At 45.9% G+C, this 19,070-nt stretch overlaps 1 protein-coding gene across 1 annotated transcript in view; it reads right to left on the reverse strand.

Annotated features, from left to right (window-relative positions):
* The window catches only part of MRPS9 (mitochondrial ribosomal protein S9), a 470,563-nt gene that overhangs the window by 35,933 nt on the left and 415,560 nt on the right, over positions 1-19,070 (reverse strand). The window lies entirely within an intron of this gene.

Raw genomic sequence — 19,070 nt, forward strand, 5'->3', positions numbered from 1 at the left:
GATAAGTCGGTACAGGAAACATTAACAAACTCAGTGCAAATGTTTTTTTTTTACAGTACACTTAAATTTGCAAATTAAATCACAACTAGTCATGGAAGAAGTTCACAGGAGTAATTGACTGCTGTGAACTTGGCCACAAATCAAAGTTAGATGTATAATTTGTATTTAAAGTATCTTGCACAAACAGGCAGTGTTTAGGGACTTTTTTGAAAACAACAAGGGAACCCAAAGAAGTCGGCAAGGGACCTTGGGAGTCAATATTATTAAGGCAACAGTGGTCCCTTACAAATAATAATGCTTAATCAATAAATATAGACGAAGTTGTTGCTATATTTGAAAGCCACATGCCTAGCCGGGCAGAGGTCTTGGTATTTACTTTTCAGTCAATGTAAAACATGAATAACACACAATATACAAGATAGGGCACAAGCCTATACCCAGTCAATCACACAAGAAATATTCGAAACTTTGTCTATATTTACTGATTAAGCATTATTATTTGTAAGGGACCACTGTTGCCTTAATAGTGTTTAGGGACTTGGCATCAAACACGGTTTACGAGTAATATAAAGCAAACTATAAAATCTGGCCGATTTTTTAATACAGCCATGATTGTGGCCAAGCGTGACAGAGGCGGCATGGAAATGTCCTGACCCGCCTAACCTTGGGAGGTGGCGAAGGGGGGGTAGATTGGTGCGCGACCCAGGAGAATGCCCTTTAAGTGGCGAGAGGGTGTCCCAAAAAATACAAAGGGTGTGGGGGAAGAGGTTGGGTACTGTGGAGGTACGGAATAATTTGCTTCACTACTTTTGCCTGTGTATGTCTTATGGGGTGCGAAATAGTGGGATGCTTTAATTGCAAGACTGTAATTGATCTTTTGTCTTCCGTGCTTTTGCTGATCTGTTCTATGTGTTGTAAAACAATAAATTTGATTATCAAAAAAACAAAATCGGGCCGATGGTGGGACTCACAAGAGGTTGGGCTGACTGATGGACAAGAGGGAATCAGTTTTGAAAAGTCTGAGACTGAAAACTCCTAGAGTGCCTTAAAAGGAGAAGTATTCAGCATGGAGTAGGATGGAGGCCATTTCATTGACGTGACTATCAAAGAAATTTGCATTTTCTAAACTTTGTTCCCGGTGACCCTTCCTTTGGCCAGCATTTCGGTTCTACAAAAATAGATTTTTCAAAAAACAGATCAATGTGTCTGAAGCTGTTTGAAAAAGAAAATGGATATAATATTGTCTAAACATTCATACACCCAAGGAAGATCTTGGTTAGCCCTTATTCAATTGTACAAAAAACTCCAAGATACCCCCATAAAGCTTTCCAGAGCACTGAGATAAGAGTGACGGCCATTCAGGGGTGCTTTAACTCCCTTGCCAACAGAATGTAAGGCACCATCAAGGATTGGGAGGGGATATATAAAAGTGTGACAACACTAGAAAATTGAAGGCATGAAAAACTACTGAACGTAGAACAGCAGTCATATGGAACTGCTGAAGTGCACAGTGCAATCAGCATTAATTTAAGTATTATAACAAGGAACCGAGCGGCATGAAGGGTGCGTTTAACAAAAGGCTAATAAGATCATTCTTCTCTCGTGAGCTGAAATTACAAATAAACATTGCCACCTGAAGATGTCTTAAGTAATGACCAATATCTGACTGCAAAACTGAAACAATATTTAATGGCGACTCTGAAGATGTCTCAAAGTCTGACTCTGTTAGCCCAGTTGTGGGGCGCCAGTCATGTGCCGCAGGTTGGGCAGAGGATGGAAGATCTAGATTGGTGCATGTTCAGGGAACGGTCAGTGTACGTGGCCAGAGGTAGTCCTGGAAAGTGGGGGAAGATCTGGGGAGCTTGGAATGTATACAGGGGGGATATATGTACTCCACCGAATGTTAGCGACGAAACTGTAGCGTTGGAGTCCCTGTGACCCCTAATGTTATCCTAAAAATATTTTTGCTACATGGTAATGTATAACTGATCATTGTGAAAGTATTGCATTTCACCTGATGCTTTTTTGTTTTTTGTTTGTGTTAATAAAAAGATTTAAAAAAAAAAGTCTGACTGAGTGGATCTCAAGTATGAAGGAAATTAAGGATTCAAGCCTGAGAGTCATTTTGCCATCATGCTCAGTTGTGGGTACCCCGTTTTTTCAGGGTTAATTAAAGGATACGTAGATTAGTCTTCACTGATGAGCTGAAATTGCAGAAATAAGCTGGTGTCAGAAGATTTCTTGGTAAAATTAACAGTATTTTTAAGATCATTTTTATTGTCGTTTATCAACACGTTAGCTACTTGTAGATAGGAATACAGTAGTATGTTCTAGTTGCCCAGGTCTCAATGTCATCATAAACTCAGCAATCAATCCATCTCAAGAACAACATTATCAAAGTGGTGAATTAAACGGCATTTGACTGGTTAGGACTCGAGCACTGTGCCATAATAGTGAGTTGTTCTGACCACAAAGCTGTACTGCACTCCCCATCCTTTTGAAACAAACCCTATGCAAGTTTAAGGCCCGAGTCATCTCCATTTTTCAATTTGCGGCAGCATTTACATGGCCTTGGTTCATTCATCTGAGAGAGATTTTGAAGAGCTTGGTGAGGGTCTGAGTAGCCAGTTTGAAAATAAGCAAGTTGTAAATCGAGAAGAAACGTTTGAAAAATTATGAGCAACAAGAAGAAATATCAACTGTTAGTTTGTTAAATAGTTAAGCTGAAAATCCCAATCTCAATAGCTCGTAAGCGAAAGTGGTTCACATTGAGCCAAGTTGCTGGTCAAAGTACAACTTCAGCAGTGAGTGGAGAAAACAGCAGAAGTCACAAGTGAAGTCACAGGAGTCGAGAATGTGCAACAATGAGATCAGTGGCCAGAGTCAGTAAAAAGAAGCATTACAAGACTACTTTAGATAGGATAGGATAAACATTTTTAAAGCGCTCGAATGTCGAGGTGTTTTGGTGCTAGGAGTGTACGGAGTATGTAAGGGCCATAGAACCGGTGATTTAATCGGCATGAAACAGCCACGATTTCAGCGTTTTCCTAAAAAAATTGGTTCCACAGTCTAGCTGCACAGAATGATATTCTTCGACCGTCCCATCTAGCTCTCCGAATTTTAGGAGTGTAGATGAGGCCCATATTAGTGGATCTAAGCATTCTGGAGGGGGTGTACCAAGAGAACACTTTCTGGATCTCCGCCGCACCACCTCCATAGAGCGGCTTGTGCACCAAGCAGAGTGCCTTGAATTCCACTTGTTGCTGTGTAGGAAGCCAGTGAAGTGCTCTTATTACCACCGAGGTAGAGTGCCCCTTGGGGATGTTCAGCAACGGTTGTGCCGCAGCATTTTGTAATGATTGCAATTTCATCCTATGTGATTTGTCAATGCCCATAAAAAGCCCATTGCAGTAGTCCAGTTTTGAGAGAAAAAGGGCTACTACTACGTTTTTCCGAAGTTCCCGAGGGATGAAAGGGAAAATCTTCTGTAAGCTCTTGAATAAGAAGAAACAGGAGGAATTCAGACGGTTGACCTGGGCGGCAAAACTAAGCTGATCTTGAAAGATAACTCCTAAGTTCTTAACCTTAGCCGTGGGGCGGGGGCATTCACCTGCCTCTGTCGGCCACCACGATTTGTTCAACAGTGATTGGCCCTTGCCAAACTCTAGTACCTCCGTCATGTCAGTGTTTATTTTAAGGACGTTTTGACTCATCCAAGTCATAATCTCTGTCATGCAGGCGTGGAAGCTACTGGCAATGGTCTCAGATTCATTGGACACCGATATTACAAGCTGAGAAACATCAGCGTATGAGACCAATGTAAAGCCGTGCTTATAGATAAGACTGGCCAGCGGAGTGACGTATATGTTGAAAAGCGTCAGGCCAGAGCAGAGCTCTGCGGTACTACGCACGGGAGTTGAAAGGTGTCAAATCTTAAGTTGTCCCAATGTATATTTTGCTCCTGTGACGCCAGAAAGGAGGAGAGAAGGACCAGAGCGGTGTCCTCAATTCCTACGTCCTTCAGCCGCTGCACTAACACCGTGTGGTTCACGTGTCGGATGCTGCCGATAGGACAAGGAGGATCGGAACCGCTCTGTCTCCCCCTTCCATCACTTCTGCGGATCTCCTCCGTAGCTATAATCAGGGCGGTCTCAGTAGAGTGGCATGACCGGAAACCATGTTGAGTGGAGTCAAGCAGATTATTGGAGACAAGATACACAGGATATACAGTTAAATCCTTGTTAACGGCCTTTTCAAGAATTTTGGCTGCTATCGGCAACCCAGAGATTGGGCAGTAATTTTTGGTCTCAGTGGGGTCGAGGGCCGTTTTTTTTAAAGATTGGCCCAATGGACGCTTTTTTCCAGGCACATGGATAAATACCGGACTCTAAGACTTGGTTTAGAAGGGGGGTAAGATATGTGCTAATTGTCCCAGAAGCTAGGTGCATAGTAGCAGTGGGGCAGGGATCGCTAGGAGATCCTGATTTGGTGGATAAGAGGAGATTGTTCCCATCCTCCCGAGCGCCCGGAATCTGGTTAGCTGGCAGTGAACTACCTTCTCCTCATCTGCTGGCCTAATAGAACCATCCGCGACACCAGACGTATTTAGGAGATCGTTGTATATCAGTTGCACCTTGTTTTGGAAAAATATAGCCAATTCATTACAAAGTGCTTCACTGATTAGCCGGCAGTGATTTGGCTAACAGTTGGATGAATTTTAATAGATCCTTAGGGGAATTGCTAGCCTCTTCAATTTTTGCAGTAACGTAGGCATGTTTGGCCTCAATAATTGCCTCTTTATATTGTTCTAGCAATAAGTTGTAGGCCAATTTGTGCTCTTTACTGTAGTCTGATCTCCAAATTAATTTGCATTTCCTACATTTGATCTTGATACATTTGAGGTCGGGGCCATACCATGGCGAGGTGGCTGGGCCTCTTTGTACTGTGATAGTATTTTCTGGCGCTATGCAATTGACTGCTGTTTGCATCCAGTTGTCAAATTGATGGACTGATTCATCATTGTCCCTACCCACAGTGGGTGGGCACATGTTAAGGGCCTGTTCTAGATCATTGCCTTGTATCTTACTCCACAGCCACGTTTTCATCGCGAATGGTCTCCTTGGGGATGGTTATGGAGCTGATTTATCTTGATGTCAAAGTAGACTTCCCTGTGGTCTGTCCGGGGTAGTAATGAAGTTTTGGTCAGGTTAATATTGGGGTTATTAGTAAAGATCCCATCGAGAGTGTGGCCAGCTAGATAAGTGGCTTCTGATACTATTTGGGTGAGTCCACACGCTGCTAAATTGTCAAGGAGTTTGGTTGTGTCTGAATTATTACTACGCTCCAGATGATAGTTAAAACCACCCAAAATAGTGAGGGAGGGAAAGTCAACACATGACTCTAGTAAGGTCTGAAGGGCTTGATCAAAAGCCGCTCTTGGAACTGGTGGCCGGTAAATGAGTAGACCTTGGAACGTGGAGGTGTTGCTTAGATTGATAGAATAACGCATCGCCTCCGCAGGGAGCAGTGTAATTACCTCAGTTTGCACCTTTAAGTTTCCTCAATGGATTATGACTATTCCACCTCCTTTGTTACCAGTCCTGTCATGTCTAGCCACTACATAACCTAGTGGAAGGGCAGTGTTCCAGTCAGGGTCTGAGGTCTCTTGAGACCAAGTCTCGGTCAGAAAAACTATGTCAGGATTAGTGAGCTGAATCAGGCATTCAAGCTGATACTTTAATTACAGATTGCGTGTTTAGTAATATGCATTGAAGAGACTGGTCTGGCCGTGTCATGACCCTTCTAGTCTAGCGGCCGTTATTACCAGTGGGAGTCAGAGAATCATTCAGACCAGTGACAGTCTTTACCATCTTCCTCCCCAAACCCGCCTTCCCAGAGTCCTTAGCGCCTTGTACCAAGCCAGAGGCGCGGTCAAAACAGTAGCCACAATTGGTGCACTTAAACTCACCAGGCTTATCCCATGCAAGAACGTCCGGGGCACAGCAATCGGCTCTCCTGAGCTGAATTAGTTTTTCACTGGTAAGGATGTGGGGCCCCAAAAGGCCAGTGGTTCTGGCGCTAGGCACACTCCAGGCGCAGACAGGCTTGCCTTTGGCGCGCCCGCTGCACGCGGTCGCGCCTGAGTGCTATTTGTAGCCAGGGCGAGGGAAACTAGAACGTTGACCTTACACAATGGTGGGCTCGCTCTAACAGGCGGGCACTGCAGGTCGGTGTGTAATCACGGAACGAGTTAGGCAAGACTGTTTAAAAAGAACAAATGTAAAAACAACTAGCATACAGATGTCAGAGTGCAAAAGAAGTAAATGGCATACAGAATATCAATGTGCAAATTACGCAAAAGCAGCAATCACCAAGTCACGGGCTCAAAGGATTCCTGTGACGCATGTTACGTGGTCGTGCCTGCGTGCTATTTGTAGCCAGGGCGAGGGAAACTAGAACGCTGACCTTACAGAACAGCGGGTTTGCTCTCACAGGCGGGCACCGCAGGTCGGCGTGTAATCACGGAATGATTTAGGCAAGGGTGTTTTAAAAGGTACGAATGTTAAAACAACTAGCATACAGATGTCAGAGTGCAAAAGTTAAAAGCAAATGGCATACAGAATATCGATGTGCAAATTACCAATCACCAAGTCACAGGCTCAAAGGACCCCCGTGACTCAAAGACCAGAATCAATCAGAGAAGAAGCAGAGACAGTTGTAATTATTTCTGAGAACAATGAGAGTGAAGGGCCTGTTGCTGAAAGACTAATAAGAAAAAAAGTGTCTAACAGAAAGAACACACCACCTGAGAGGACCTGTCTAGCATCTGTGTTGGAAGAAGAGTCATATGAGGAAATATATGATTTGACAAATTGTTGCCAATTCATCTTTGAAGACAAACCAGAAGAAGACCTACCTTCAATTGGTAAATCTTTTTATTTTTCAAACTTCTTTTTATTAAACATTCGTCAGTATCAATATACAGCATCACAATAGGCAATGCTCGTTAATATATCTTCATCTCCGTACTACACATTCTGTAACATATAAATGTTTGTAACATTCAACAGTTCAATCAGGTTCCCAGCCCAATACACTCCTTTCCCACCACCGCCTCCAGGGCCGGACTGGGAACCAAAACCGGCCCTGGCAAAGTGCTCGGCCGGCCCCCCCGCCCCCCGGGCGGGATGGGGCGAGCGCTTTGCCAGGGCCGCTTTTCAGCCGATTTTGTTACAGGGCCGATTTTGCAGCTATGCTGCAAAAACGGCTCTGAAACAAAAACGGCCCCCGGGGCCCAAAACCGGCCCCCACCCTTTCAGCCGACCGGGGGATTGCCCGGTGCCCACAACGGCCAGTCCGGGCCTGACCCCCTCCCACTCTTAGCAATCAGGTATCTCTCAGTTGCCCCTGTATATTTCCGATTGCTGCCACACTTTTTCCTATTTCTTGGGGCATCCCTTGCTTTCAAATACTATTTTTTCAGCAGGACAGCACCAGTCCATATCCATCTTCCATCGTGTCACTGTTGGCAGTTGCATGGCTCCCCAGGCACCGGCAATATTTCTTTTGGCCACCAATGCAGCCACTAGCAGCACAATTTTTTGGTATTTAGGCCACGTCTTTTCCCCGATATACATAGCACATGCCACCTGGCTTCAATAGGAACTTCCTGACCCACGACCTCTGACAATATCCACGTCACCTCCTGCCAATACCGCTTTATGATTGGGCATTCCCATATAATATGAAAGAAGGTACCCCCCTGATTACATCCCCGCTGTCAATTCTCCGTGGGTCTGCACCCCAGCTTGAACATGAGCACACTGGTGGAGTAAGACCTGTGTAGGATTCTCAGTTGAACCTTGCCCTGAGCGCCACCTCTCTATGGCTTTGTACTACCTACACCCAGTCATAATCCTCCAGCAGGCCCATGTAAGAGTCCCAGGATTCCCTTAGCTTTATGACTAGGTCCGGGGCATTATTGATAATGTTCTTATATGTGCATGACAGTGCTTTTTCCAGGATTGGATCTAGTATTAATCTGTCCTCAAGCGGGCTATATTAGGGAATCTCCTACCCCTCCTTGAGGTGCCTGCCCAGCGCGTGTTTCGTCTGTAAGTACCTGTAGTGTTCTGTATCTGCTAATTGATACTCTTTCTTTAAATCAGGGAATGTGGGCATGGACTGTCTCCGCCACACATCTCCTAGGCCCACTATATCTATGAGTTTCCATTTACCGAAACCCTGTAGTCTGCCTACTTCCTGAAGCATATCACTGTCCCATAGGGGGTCTGTTATATCAGTCTATTAGCCCAGCCCAAAAATCGATTGCCCTTCGTCCACATATTTACTACCATCTGTGTATGGGATGGCATGTTTTCTTTCTTCCCCCGACTATATAGCGCACCTAGATGTCCTCGGGCCCCCAGTGATCCACTCTGTATGCCGGGTCATTACTATCCGTAAACACCCACTCATTGATTACCATTAGGTGTGAGGCCCAGTAATACTTTTGTAGATCCGGAATGGCCAGATCACCCTCATAAACTCCTTTTTGTAACTTGGCTAATGCAATCCATCGCACCCCCACCGTCCCACAGTAGTGTTCTTAATTCACTATACACGTCTTTAAAGAATTTGTCACGTATTGGACAAGGGGTGTTTTGAATAAAGTATAATATTCGTGGTAACAACATCATCTTGAAGAGCACAGCTCTCCCCATAAGAGATATCGGCAGCTTTCTACCGTGAATTGTTGTTAAATCTTGATGACTTTGAATTAAAAATGTAGAACTTTGCAGAAATGTATTGATTTTTATTTTGTACCCCAGGTACCCAGAAGATAACAGGGTTCTTGAATTCTATGAACTGAAAAAGAATAACGTTTAATTCCTAATTTTGTACCTCTAAATATTATACTTTGTTGTACTCTTGGTCTTCAGTAGACCATGGAATACAGCACAACATTTGGTATACTCTATTTGATAATAACACTAATAGTTTTAGTTGGCTTCATGTTATGTCTGATTTCTCCGGTTGGATAGGTCTCACCTTCACAAAGTGAATTAACTACTTATACATAATGACATAAAATACATGCGATTTACACAAAGGGAATGGACAGCAGATAGTTTGAGGGAAAATGTGTATTAAAATTTGTTAGAGTATATGAAAATTTTGAACATTAAAGACTGTTTTGAGTGTACATTTTCCCCTCCTCATCTGAAGTAGGTTCTGTTTATTTTCAGTTAGTATGGACTAATAGTTTGTCATGAAAAGTTTTTGTCAGTGTTTTCTGTAAGCAAGAGTTTTTTCGCCACATCTTTCGGATTTCAAAGCTTCTCTGGACGAACTTACTGTGTTTTTGAAAAATCTGGTAATCATATAATGCATTCTAAATATCTGATGAAGGTTGCACAAACTAATTGAATGGTAATAGGACTAAAAATGGGCATGTATGTAGTCTGAGTGAGAAGGAGTGAAAGTTTGGTAGGGAATATAAGGAGAGGAGAACAAAACTCGAAGGATTGGAAAGATGCAAGTGAGATTAAAGAACAAATTGAAGCTGAAGAGAAATTATGAAATTCGAATTTGCATCTCAGACTGAGAATGGAGCATGAGAGCACAGTTGATTAGCCGAGCAGACGAGCAGCCCTGTGGCAGAGGGCTTGCGCGCGCTGGGCGCTGCATTTTACTTTTAATTACCTTCCTCCTCTGCTGACTGAAGAGCAGCCCTTCGTCCCGCTGACTGCTAGCGCTGGACGCCATCCACTTTTTTAAAACTCACTCCTCCCGCCCTGTTGGCTCCTCCCACCTCCTGAGTCACGTGCCTATTTAGGCCACGCCCCTTTTTCTGTTGGTGAACAGACGAGCAGCCCTGTGGCAGAGGGCTCGCGCGCGCTGGGCGCTGCATTTTACTTTTAATTACCTTCCTCCTCTGCTGACTGAAGAGCAGCCCTTCGTCCCGCTGACTGCTAGCGCTGGACGCCATCCACTTTTTTAAAACTCACTCCTCCCGCCCTGTTGGCTCCTCCCACCTCCTGAGTCACGTGCCTATTTAGGCCACGCCCCCTTTTCTGTTGGTGAACAGACGAGCAGCCCTGTGGCAGAGGGCTCGCGCGCGCTGGGCGCTGCATTTTACTTTTAATTACCTTCCTCCTCTGCTGACTGAAGAGCAGCCCTTCGTCCCGCTGACTGCTAGCGCTGGACGCCATCCACTTTTTTAAACCTCACTCCTCCCGCCCTGTTGGCTCCTCCCACCTCCTGAGTCACGTGCCTATTTAGGCCACGCCCCTTTTTCTGTTGGTGAACAGACGAGCAGCCCTGTGGCAGAGGGCTTGCGCGCGCTGGGCGCTGCATTTTACTTTTAATTACCTTCCTCCTCTGCTGACTGAAGAGCAGCCCTTCGTCCCGCTGACTGCTAGCGCTGGACGCCATCCACTTTTTTAAAACTCACTCCTCCCGCCCTGTTGGCTCCTCCCACCTCCTGAGTCACGTGCCTATTTAGGCCACGCCCCTTTTTCTGTTGGTGAACAGACGAGCAGCCCTGTGGCAGAGGGCTCGCGCGCGCTGGGCGCTGCATTTTACTTTTAATTACCTTCCTCCTGTGCTGACTGAAGAGCAGCCCTTCGTCCCGCTGACTGCTAGCGCTGGACGCCATCCACTTTTTTAAAACTCACTCCTCCCGCCCTGTTGGCTCCTCCCACCTCCTGAGTCACGTGCCTATTTAAACGTCCCCTATGCGGCCGCGCAGCGGGCGCGCCGGTGGCGCGCCGGAGTTGCGCCAGAGTTAAGCCCGTCTGCGCCCGTCCGCGCCAGCACGGGCCCAGGGCCCAGTTCCCCTGCCCACGATTATGTAACCTACTCTCGTACTGCCTTACTGCGGTTACGGGGGCCTTCTTGTTCCTCGAATATTGTTTATAACTGTCATAATGCTCCCACCTCGTGCCCAAATTGCAGCCTTTCATTGGAATCTTCCGTTTCAAGTTTAGACTGTATGTCTTCTACCTTTTGGAATATTCCATCCCAAAGTCACACTCCCCCCCTTACTTCGCCTAATCCCTGTCCTTTTTTAAAGTTTATTAGTATCAATTGTCGATCTCTCTCGAAACACAAGAGAGATATTTTTGACCTTTTGGAGACAGCTAGTCCAGCTGCCATGTTCGTCACTGAAACCTGGTTAAATGATAGCTCTGGCCCTGACATCGCCATGGCTCTCCCCAATGATTACACCTACATTGGGCGGAACCGGGTTCTTAAAGATGGCGGGGGAATCGCCATCATTTCAAGAGAGAATTCTCCTGTAAATGGGAAGATCTCGATTTCCCAAACTGTGAGGCGGGTTTGTTTAAACTCTTACTCACTCCTCATTTTACCTTAACCGGCACGCTGATCTATCGCCCGCCGGGTTCTGCTAGTAATTGGGCTTCCTCCCTCCCTGAACTCATTGCCCCATTCTTGGCGCAATCAACTAATTTTATCATCGTCGGTGACTTAAACATCCATTTTAACTCTGCGTCGTGTGCTATCTCTACACGCCTCTTACAGGATCTTGCAGCTTTAGACCTTCACTTGCATAATTTCGACCCCACTCACAAAGCCGGTAATCTTTTGGACCCCATCATCTCCAACCTCACTGGCATTTCCTACCAATCTTCAACGCCGGTCATTTGGTCTGACCATTTCATTGTCAATTTCTCAATTAAAACAACAATGGTTAAATCCTCTAACCCCGCTCTTCCTCACAAAGCCAGCAGGAACTGGAAACGTCTAGACATAGACAAACTTAACTCCCTTCTTGCTAACTCAAAACCTACGTCTTCCAGTATAACTACTAAAGAGCTACCTACTGTCAGACGGTGGTTGACAACGACTCAAAAAAATAAACCTCAAATCCATCACCCACCAGCGCCATGGTTTACTGACGCCCTTCGCCAAGAAAAATCCAATTGTAAAAAATTGGAACGCATTTGGCGCTCCAATTATAATTCTGATCAGAAATTAAAATATAAGGTTGCCCTTAAAGCTTATCACTCGGCTTGTGACACCGCCAGAGCCAATTTTGCCAATACCACTATTCTTATGGCGCAAAATAGACCCAAGGCCCTGTTTAAAATAGTAAAAGAGCTTTCAGGTGCGTCTACTGTACCTAAAGACCCCTGTCTGGACACTGCCCAGTGTGAGGTTTTAGCCAATTTCTTCGCTGAGAAGATTGATAAAATCTATGATACTTTTAATTCTACTCCCGTTGTGTTCACTAACCCTGATCCAACCTTATGCACTCCCCCTCCGGCTACTACCCCTTGCTCCACTTCCGCTATTCCCCTTCTGCACGCTTGGGATCCTGTCTCCCCTACACTTTTAAAAAAGTATCTGCAAGACATTAAATCCGGTTCCCCCCTTGACCCAATGCCTCCACAAGTTCTGAGCTCCTTGGATCCATCCCTACTTCATATCATTCTGCAGGTTCTGAACGCGTCTCTAACTGAAGCTATCGTTCCCAATGAATGGAAGCACGCTATGGTGGTTCCATTATTAAAAAAGGTCAATGCAGATTCCAACAACCCATCTAACTTTCGCCCTATTTCTTTGCTTCCATGTTTTTCTAAAATCTTAGAGAAACACGTTAATTCTTTGCTCAATTCTCACGTCGAATCCTCTAATCTTCTTCATGGTTCTCAATCCGGGTTCAGGGCTGGTTTCTCTACTGAAACCACTCTTCTTGGAGTGTCCGAATCCATTAGACAAAAGGTGGACAATGGGGAGACAGTGGCACTCATATTACTTGATTTGAGTGCCGCATTTGACACCGTCTCCCACTCCATCCTGTTGTCCACCTTGAAATCTGTGGGTGTCGGTGGTTCCGCCCTGGCCTGGATTGCTAATTTCCTTTCTGATCGCACGTTTCAAGTTTTTTCTTCTACATCTGTTTCATCAATTTTCCCCTCTAAGCACGGTGTTCCACAAGGGTCTATCCTTAGTCCCCTTTTCTTTAATTTGTATGTGAGACCTCTTGCTTTTCTGGCGGAACAGGCAGGTCTCACAATTTACTCTTATGCCGATGACACTCAAGTCATCTATTCACTCTCCACCAACAAAAATTGCCCCTCTTCTTCCCTTCAAATTGGACTACGACAAATATCTGCATGGATGCTTGAGCACAAATTAAAACTGAATGGGGACAAAACAGAACTGCTCCTGTTTGGCTCTGACACCTCGCTCTGGGGCCCACAACATTGGCCGCAGGAGATGGGTCCTCTTCCTACCCCAACTACGACTGCTCGTAATCTGGGGGTCCTCCTTGACAATCAACTGTCCTTCAAGCAATACGTCGTGAAAGTCTCCGCCACCTGTACTACCATCATCAGGTGGCTGAGGAAAATCACGTGGATGCTGCCTGCCGACACCCCGAGGACCGTAGTCCAGGCTCTTGTCACCTCACGCCTGGACTATGGGAACATCTTACTCTTGGGTGCCTGTAAGGAGGTAACTAGGAAGTACCAGGTGGTACAAAATATGGCTGTTCGCCTTATTTGTAACCTCACTGCCAGAACATCGGCCACGTCTCACATGCGTAAACTGCATTGGCTGCGAATTGAGAGCAGGGTCAAATTTAAGGCTTTATGTATCATGCACAAAATCATGACTGGAAGAGCTCCACACTACCTATCTGTTCTAGTGCAGCAATATGTCCCCCCTCGCACACTTAGGTCATCCACCCAGAATAAATTTAAGATACCGCGTGTCAAGAGAGCTAAAATGGGAGGCCGTTCGTTCTCCCTGTTAGCACCCTCTCTTTGGAACTCCCTACCCCTACCTCTGCGTTCTGAAATGTGCTTCTTGACCTTCCGTAAAGGAATCAAGACCTGGCTATTTAATACGTAATCTGCTGGTCTGATGCTCCTCTCATCTTGTATACCGTTCTGTTTGCCTTAGCGCCGGGAAACCTCCGGGTAGCTGCGCGCTTAACAAGTGTAATTATAAGAACAATAGTTACTTACCTGTAATCTGTGGTTCTCCAGTATTGGTGTCTTTCATAGATTCACATGCCTGAATCATTCCCCGTCGTCGGAGTGGGAGTCCCACGGTACATAAAAAAGCAATAAAATGCTATAAATATATAGTAATACCAATAGAAATGAACCAGGAAGTAAAACAGCCAATGGTACAGTAGGCAAAAACTTCCACATCTATGACTCTCAGTCATTTTGTATAGTCCAAACTACAGACAATCAGGCGCCAGCACCCACCAGAATGTTCTCCCCAGAGGCTCAGGCTCTCAGATTTTCTCGCATGGAGTGAGGGTAAACCATAATAGCCTAGAAAGCCTCTGAGGGGAGGTGGGCGGGTTGCATGTGAATCTATGAAAGACACCAATACTTGAGAACCACAGATTACAGGTAAGTAACTATTGTTCTTCTCCAGTATTAGGGGTGTCTTTCATAGATTCACATGCCTGAATCAGAGTAGCTAGCAGTACATATCTTTGCTGAACAGACGCTCATAACACCCAGCTTGTCAGCTAGTAATGCAAATAACAATGCAAAGTGAATATACACATATCATATAAAGCATAACATAATGCAATCATGAAAATATGTGAAAACATAACATAAGAAGCGTCTGACAGCAGAAAACAAGGAGGTGGGAAACAGAGGCTCACCTTAATGAAACAGATTCCGTAGAACAGCTCGACCCACAGAAGTATCAGCCTCGCTGATGGATTCTAGACAGTAATGTCTGGTAAAGGTATGGCGACTCGCCCAAGTAGCCGCTTTGCAGATCTGCTGAAGAGGGACTCCAGCAAATAAGGCCGTAGATGAGGAGACTGCTCTTGTAGAGTGCGCTCTGGGCGCAGATGGTAGAGGTCTCCCAGCCTGTGCATGGCAAAAGGCAATGGCAGCAGATATCCATCTTGCAATAGTCTGTTTTGATACTGCCTGCCCTTTACGAATCGCACCGTAGGTAATGAACAACTGGTCAGAGGTGCGTACAGTAGAAGTTCTTTGTAGATAGAATTTAAGACATCTTCTAATGTCAAGCGAGTGTAAAGCTCTTTCCGCAGGAGTTTGCGGGTCTGGAAAAAATGATTTAAGAACAACAGGTTCGTTCAGATGAAAATCCGAAGGTACTTTAGGAATGTATTTGGGATTTGTGCGAAGTATGACAGAATCGCTAGTGAATTGGAGGAAAGGATGATGAACAGTGAAAGCTTGGATATCACTAACTCTCTTGGCGGATGTTAAGGCTAAAAGCAGTGATACCTTCCACGAAAGATACTTCAAGTCAGCTCGATGGATGGGCTCAAATGGGTGACGCATGAGTTGACCCAGGACCACATTCAGATGCCACAAAGGAGGTGGACGACGTACGGGAGGGAACAGTCTAAAGAGGCCTTTAAAGAACTGTTGGATAATTCTTGCTGAATACAGAGAATTGGACCCATCCTGTCAATATCTGGATATTGCAGCCAGAAATACCTTTAAAGTAGCATGGGACAGACCTGTTCGTGCCAACTGCAAGAAAAAAGGAAGAATTTCCTCAGGCTTTGCCAAAAAAGGGTGAACACCTGCTGAACGGCACCAGATACAGAAGCGTTTCCATTTGAGACTGTAAGTCTTGATGGTTGCGGGTGCTCTAGCTTTGGCCAACACCTCTTTACAGTCTGCCGGGATGTTCAAGTGTGCAAACTCATGGTGTTCAGGAGCCAAGCCGCTAATCTCAGCGATGCTGGGTCCGGATGGAAGACTTGACCTTCCTGAACACTGAGCAAGTTCGGGATTGGATGTAACTGAATTGGTTTGCTCTCTGATAGTAGGAGGAGCTCCGTAAACCAATACTGGCGCGGCCATCTGGGCGCGATCAGGATCAGTCGGCAAGGTTCCTTCCTCATCTTCCGCAGAACCTTGGGGACTAACGGAATCGGTGGGAAAGCGTACGCAAACCTCAGGGACCAATCGATGGAGAATGCATTCCCCAGAGAATTCTTGTGGGGGTGCCAGCTGGCGAAGCTCAGGCATTTGCTGTTGGTACTTGTCGCAAATAGGTCCAGGTCTGGCCAACCCCACTGATGAAAGATGTGGTCCACTGTGTTCTGGTGAAGCTCCCATTCGTGGTTGGTGATTGTTGTCCTGCTGAGTGCATCCGCAAGGACGTTTTCCGTTCCCGGAACATGCACCGCATGTAACTGTACATTGTGGTGAAGAGCCCATGTCCATAATTCCTGCGCCTCTTGAGACAGGAGAAGAGATCGAGTTCCTCCCTGTTTGTTGACGTAGTGCATACTTGTTGTGTTGTCTGTTCTTATCAACACATTGGTGTTCTGAATGATGGCACAAAACGCCTTGAGGGCAAGAAAAATGGCTCTCAGTTCCAAACGATTGATGTGCCACAGTTTCTGTTGCACAGTCCATTTGCCACTGATCGTGAGGCCTTGCAGATGAGCCCCCCAGCCCTCGAGGGATGAGTCTGTAGTGATGGTGAGACTTGGTGGTTCTTGAAGGAACGCATGACCCTGACTGAGATGACACCTCTGTGTCCACCACAGAAGAGACTCCTTCATGAGTGGTGTGATTTGAATGAGGTCCTCGAAAGTGCCTGAAACCTGTTGCCATTGCAGGGCTAGTTCCTCCTGAAGCGGCCTCATTTGAAGCCGGCAATTTGGAAGTAATGGAATACAAGCCGATGCCATCCCCAGAAAGGATTTGTATAGTCGGACAGAAACTGACTTTCTTTGCATGAGATCTTGTGCTAGCCGACTTATTTTCATTTGTCTCTCCTTGGAGACGAAAGCTTTGCATTTGTGAGTGTCCAACATTGCTCCTAAGAATGCTATTCTTTGAGACGATTGCATTTGGGATTTGGAGAAATTTATTGTCAGGCCTAGAGACTGAAACAGGTGGAGACACTGTTGAAGGTGACGTTGAACGGTGCCATGAGAATTGGCCTTTATAAGGCAATCGTCCAGATATGGGAAAATTTGTATTCCCTCCAGCCGGAGGTGCGCAGCTACTGGAGCTAAAACTTTCGTAAAAACTCTTGGAGCTGACCGTAGTCCAAAAGGAAGGACTTTGAATTGGTAGTCCCTGCCAGCCACCCTGAAGCGAAGGAATTTCCTGTGGCGAGGTAGGATGGGGATGTGGAAATATGCATCTTGGAGGTCTAGGGTGACCATGCAATCTCCTGCTGTTAGAAGATGCAAAATTTCTTGAAGAGAGAGCATCCGGAATGTTAATTTCCTTAGATACTTGTTTAATGCACGAAGATCGAGGATCGGGCGCCACTCCCCGGTCTTCTTTCTGATCAGGAAGAACCTGGAGTAAAATCCTAGTCCTCTCATCCTCTGAGGAACGCTCTCGATAGCTCCTTTTTGTATCATCATTTTGATTTGGGTAAGCAGCTCCTTCAGGTGAGCTGGAGGCGGGCCCTTTGGCGGTACATTTGGGGGAAATTTTTCGAATTCTAGGGCATGGCCCCTGGCGACAATATCCAGGACCCATTTGTCCGTTGTTATCGACTGCCAATTGGAGTAAAATTTGGATATTCTTCCGCCAAGTCTTTTGAGAGGGTGGAAAGACGGTGGTGGCAGGTGAAAAATTTCATTGTCGCTTGTCCTTGCCGCGGTAGGTAGCCTTACCCCTGTTTGGGGTGTATTGAGATCTTTTCTGCCCATAAGACTGGTAGCGCTGAGTTTGGTAGCGCTGATTACCCTGACGGTATGAGGATTGTTGATGTTGTTGCTGGTATCCACCTCTATTGAAGGACGTTCCTCGTCCTCTCGCTCCTCGAAAGGGCGGCTTGTGAAATTGAAGAGTGCCTAAGGATCTGGCCGTTTCGGTATCCTTCTTGATAGTCTGTAAGGCCTCCTCTACCTTGGGGCCGAATAAATATTCGCCATCAAATGGCATGTCTAGAACTCGGTTTTGTACTTCCTGTCTGAAGGCAGTGGAACGTAACCACCCCTGTCTACGTAGAACCGCAGCCCCTGCTAATTGGCGAAAACCTGTAGATGCCACATCAATAGCTGAATCAATTATCTCTTCAGAGGTCCTTTGACCTTCATGGAGAATTTGGAGTGCCTCCGCCTTAGATGGCTCAGGGAGTAGATCGATAAATGGTGAGATGTCAGACCACATTTGACGGTCGTATCGGCCTAAGATGGCTAATGCGTTGGCAGCACGGACAGTCGTTGCAGCCATGGTGGAAACTCGTTTTCCTATTGAGTCTAGGCGTCTGCCATCTCTATCCGGCGGCGCCGTAACTGCAGAGGACGGATTTCTGGCCCTTTTCTGAGCCGCCTGGACAATTACCGAGTCAAGTTTTGCTTGTCCAATGAGACAGGCAGGCGTCTTGTCTGGAGCTTTATATTTCTTATCAATTCTTGGCAAGACTGGAGGAATGGAAGCCGGCGTTGACATCACCTTAACACCTTCCTTCCAGATGAATTCCACAATGGGTATTGTCCTAATTTGTCGCCTGGGCTGATCTTTAAAATCGTAAAGGAAACATTCTTGTTGAGTATGCTCCATTTTCATATGAAAACGTGCGGTTGCACGCTCCATCAGCAAGTGAAAATTTGCGACATCAACAGGAGGGGAGGCCGACGCAGTCTGAGGAGATGTTGAAGGAGATTGGACCTGATAGTCCTCCCACTCCGATAAATCATCCACTTCTCCTTCTTCCCGTTGGTCGTCATCTTCCGAGGATTGCGGGTCCTCTTCGTGAGCAGGTTGTGGGTGTGAAGGTGGACACACCGATGGGAGCACGGGTGGAGGCGTTTCCGAAGTTGGAGTTGCTTGTCCAGAACCTGCCGATTCCGAAGGGGGAAACCTCCGATAGTAATCGTCCAGCATAAATTGTAAGTTGGATATTAAATCCAAAGGCACTTGAGCAACAGGGGTACTCACAGGCATTGATACCTCAGCAGGAGAGTGAGAATCCTCATATTCATCATCTTGAAGTTTAATATGTAACTCCGATGGACTAGTGGCTTGTCCAAAAGTATTCTGGACCATCTCATTGTCAATGTCAGAATCCAGCAGTTGGTCTGGGACTTCAGAGGACACCTTATG

This window comes from Lissotriton helveticus, chromosome 8 (assembly GCF_964261635.1).
Source record: "Lissotriton helveticus chromosome 8, aLisHel1.1, whole genome shotgun sequence".
NCBI classification, from domain to species: domain Eukaryota; kingdom Metazoa; phylum Chordata; class Amphibia; order Caudata; family Salamandridae; genus Lissotriton; species Lissotriton helveticus.